This window comes from Musca autumnalis, unplaced genomic scaffold (assembly GCF_047663935.1).
Source record: "Musca autumnalis isolate F117 unplaced genomic scaffold, ASM4766393v1 scaffold_5, whole genome shotgun sequence".
Classification (NCBI taxonomy): Eukaryota; Metazoa; Arthropoda; class Insecta; order Diptera; family Muscidae; genus Musca; species Musca autumnalis.
In genome coordinates this window covers 118,272,724-118,277,349 of record NW_027412088.1, presented here as the reverse complement: position 1 = coordinate 118,277,349, position 4,626 = coordinate 118,272,724, and the positions used below count along the sequence as shown (strand labels likewise).

General features: G+C 31.6%; 1 long non-coding RNA gene across 1 annotated transcript; it reads right to left on the bottom strand.

The window, feature by feature from the left end:
* Nucleotides 1-2,085: 2,085 nt before the first annotated feature.
* Nucleotides 2,086-4,158, bottom strand: LOC141405996 (uncharacterized). Its single transcript, XR_012413302.1, has 2 exons — nucleotides 2,246-4,158; nucleotides 2,086-2,165 (listed from the first exon to the last, which is right to left on the bottom strand). It is a non-coding gene; the product is annotated as an uncharacterized lncRNA (long non-coding RNA).
* Nucleotides 4,159-4,626: the final 468 nt, after the last annotated feature.

The following is a 4,626-nucleotide window of genomic DNA, read 5'->3' as shown; positions in this document are numbered from 1 at the left end:
CGTTCTATTTTTCTTTATTCATGATGTGAAAAAGCATAATCTGATGAGTTTGTTTAATTCTAGAAGAAAATTGTTGGAAATTTAATGGAAAATTGGTCTATATTTATCACAAATTAGCAAATTTTGCCGTATATGATAGTGTTCATATAACCTGAAATGCTCATATTGAGATTTTTCAGAGAATAGCGTTTGAAAAATATTTTCTATTTTGTATGCAGACTCTAAACCTGATAATATTGACCTTCATCCAATACATAAAATTATCATCATCGATATTTGAACAGATATTCGCTTGATATTATACAAATTCCTAACATGTAATATGTACATGCACCAAAAACTGTGTCAATCTCATCTTGATTCAAGTCCAATCTTCGAATAACAATATAAATACAACATTTTTCACAACCCCGAATGTCCCAATTACCCTTTGTATTTCATTGAATACCACTAACCAGCATTTTCGACTTCCACTAATGTAACCAATTTATTACCACAATGGCCCACAGGCAACTTCCAAATTTCAAAAATTTGTAACTACTAATAGGAACTGTAAATTGTATGTGTGTTTTTTATTTTGTTAGATCAACATCTCAGTAAGATTTTTCAAAAAATGTTGGCTGCAATTATTCAATTCGTTTGACATTTAACGGCATTTTATAAAATCCCTAAAATATTTCATGTCCAAATTTGTACTCGACTACTTAAACAAGCATAACTTCGCCAATCTAGCTATTTATTTAAAAGTAATTTCCATTTTTTTAATCTTCTGAAATCAATCTACCGACACTCACTTTGTATTTATAAATATCTCAAACGGTGTCGGAAATACGTATACACGAACATGCAAAATTGCCCACATGCAACATCGGGCACAAAGGGTTAAACGTAAAATGAAATCCAATGGATTTCAGATGAGTTTTCGTTTTACGTATACACAAAGGAATTGAGAGTTGAAATAGAGGGGGTTTCGTAAATGTAAACCAAGCATTATACTGTTTTATGAGACAATTTTATGCATTAATTAGCGGTGGGTCATATATGGTAAAAACCAAATTTCTTTCGGAATTTCATTTAAAAAAATTAAAAAAAAAATTTTGCGGGCACATCTACGATTTTTGGTATAGAGGTTAAGAAAAAAATATTTATTTCAAATCTGTTCGCGTTCACAAAATTGGCCGATGCGCGCAAAAGTTATATCGGTTTTTATTCGCACTTAAAGAAAAAATATTTAAAAATGTCTTATTTATTTTTATGAGAAAATTTATGCATAAGCAACAGCATTCCATATCTACTGGTAGGTGTTTAAATATTTACTAAATGTGTTTCTGTTTTCGCGGAAAATTAACAAATAATAAAAAAATCTTGAAGTAAATCCAAATTATTCTGTCCCAGAGCAAATATGTAAATATATTAGGTCTGTTCGATAACCCAAAAGTTTGTACAAATTTTTCGCGTTTTGTACAAAATCCTGTTCGATAACAAACTTGTTCAGTAAAAGAGAAATGGGAAGTATTTACCAGTACTTGCAAGAACTTGCAAATACTTTCTACTTGCGAAGTTATCGACAGACTTATGAAGATGGGAAAAGTCAATTGTGCAAAATTACCAATAGATGGAGTTAACCTCTGTTGTTACGATATCATAACAACATTCTGTTTTTTTTTTTTTTTATTTCCCTACGCCACTCTTTCCCGCCCTTGCCGACCGAGAGGGCCACCTCCCCTTAACGTAGGGAGCGCGTACACCTCATATTCCGGAATATGGGGGATTAGTAGACTAGGGAAAACCAGCTACAGCAAAACATCATTTTAAAGACAAACACATCAAAAAAAAATAGGTCTAATCTAACATATTGCCTGGCAACTGCTACAACAATACTAATAACGTAAGATAAAGTTTTTTATGACATGCAGAGGTTCCGATAAAGACATCCTATTATATAACTTGTTATATTCATCACATAAAGATCGGAGTGGATTACTTATTTCATAATTAGATTTCGCTAACGTTAATTTAAGTGGTATGTAGTTTCGAGTATTACGTAAAGGTACATTAAATTGGTTTCAATAAAACAGTTGTATATTTCGTTGAGCTTTAGGCCATATTGTGTTTTATTTATTTTCCAATATTTCGCAATTGATTAAATTGCATCTTCAGGGGATCTACAAAACATACTTAATATTAATATCACAGCTTTTTTATATCTAAAGACACCAACACATTACACAAAGAAATTGCTTACATGTAAAACTTAATTTAGCGTCAAGATTACTTAAAAACTATGACAGACTTCACCGTCATCGTCGACTGTAAATATTGCACTGGATTGCTTTACATATTGCACGATCTCTTCTGTGTTAAGTGTCGGTAGCAGTAGGCTGCGTTGTCGGTGTCGCTTTTAAAGTTGATTCGTTTTGTTGTCTCTAGGTTGTTTATATGTAGCATCTCCAACATCAATCGTTTATTGTAATTATTTTCTGTTTGAAGAATTTTAACTTTCTCAAAGTTTGGTACATGATTGTATGTCTTGCAATGTTCTGCAAGAGCTGTTTTTGGTGCTGTATGATTGTTTCTTAGTTTAATGTCTGATTTGTGGGCAGACATCCGAGTTTTTAACTTATTTTTGGTGGTACCCACATATAATTTGCCACATTTCTCATCACTATTACCATCACATTCTATTTTATATATTACATTGTGTTTATCTGCATTATTTATCTTGGTTTTTGTATTAGTAAAGAATTTGTTAAGGGTATTACTCGTTTTTTGTGCTATTATATATTTGGTTTTATCGTACAAATTAGATTTTTGAAATCTTTCGGATATCTCCGGTACATAAACCATAGATTTGTATACTTTTTCAGTTATTTTTTCTTCGCCTCTCATGTGTTTCGAATTCTTGTTGTAATTATTTATAAGATTATTTATAATCTTATTTGGGAAATTGTTTTTCGATAATATATCTCTTATTTTATTTTTGTTATCGTTGTGAAATTTGGTGTCGCTTATGTTTAAAATTCGGGTTACCAAATTCCTCGCTGTATTTATGACCATCTGCTTTGGGTGTTTAGAATAGAAATTTATAATTCTCCCGGAAGCCGTTGGTTTTTGGTACCAGTCTATCTCTAATTTTCTTGCTTTTTTGTATACCAGAGTATCTAAATATGGTAAGCATCCATTGCATTCCTCTTCCATCGTGAATTGAATATTCTTATTGAAGCTATTAAGTATTGTCAAAGTATCCAATATTGCATCATTCCTGAGTATCACAAATAGATCGTCAACATATTTTGTCAGTATCAGAGGTTTCGTCGTCAATTGTTCCATACAGGTGTCAAGTAGTTTCTCCATCACTAAATCAGCAACTATGGGAGAAGCTGGTGAACCCATTGGCAGTCCTTTCTTTTGTTTGTACACCTTGTCATTATATTTGAAGTACCGATTTTCTTTAATGCAAAAATTGAGAATACGGAAAAATAGGCACTTAGTCATATTAGTGTATTCTTCGATTTCATTCCATCTTTCTTCTACAATTCTTATTCCCAAATCGACTGGTATACTCGGAAAGAGAGATACGACATCAAACGATACCATCTTATCTTTCTCACTAATTGGTAGATTTTTTATTTTATTCTTGAATTCTATCGAGTCTTTCACATTGTATTTGGAATTCTTAGTTAAGTTCTTTAAAATCTTAACCACATATCTACACAATTGAATGGAGGGGGAGTTGACGGACGAACATATAGGCCTTAAAGGGTAACCTTCCTTGTGGATTTTCGGAAGTCCATATATTCTAGGCGCTGTTGCCACGTCAGTTTTTAGTTGCTTCCTTTCAATTGCCGAAATTATATGATGTTTGTACATTTCTTCTACAAGCTCATTATTCTTCCTTATTAAATTTGTTGTTGGATCTTTGCTTAGTCTTTGATATGTCATCATGTCCGATATAATGTTGTTCATCCTTTGTTCGTAGTCATTTTTACTAATTGCCACCGTCACATTTCCCTTATCTGCATTCAAAATGAAAATATCTTTATGTTGTTTCAAGAAAGCACGGGTATGTTCCACTGTACAGTTTACAAATTTGTCTCTTCCACTCTCTGTCATTCTATTAATGTGTGTATCGATCATTGTTGTGAACTTTGTTCTCATCACTTCTTCTCTTTGGTGTCTTTAGATATAAAAAAGCTGTGATATTAATATTAAGTATGTTTTGTAGATCCCCTGAAGATGCAATTTAATCAATTGCGAAATATTGGAAAATAAATAAAACACAATATGGCCTAAAGCTCAACGAAATATACAACTGTTTTATTAAAATCAAAAAGGTCGAAAAAACAACAAAAACTAAAATTACAATACGGTGAGCACGACGTAAAACACCAACAAAATGATCTATAAAAACATCAAGAAAAAATGTAACATTGGACACATCTTAAATAAGCACAAAAATAGAAAGGTAAAAACGACAAAGACAAAATGTTCTTTGACCTTCTTAATAAAATGCCGCAATCATGGAATAGTACCTAATTTTATTAAGAATGCAATTAAAAATATTTATGCAATTTTTAATACACATCCTATACATCACATTCAAAATAGTTTAAAAAGATACATTGA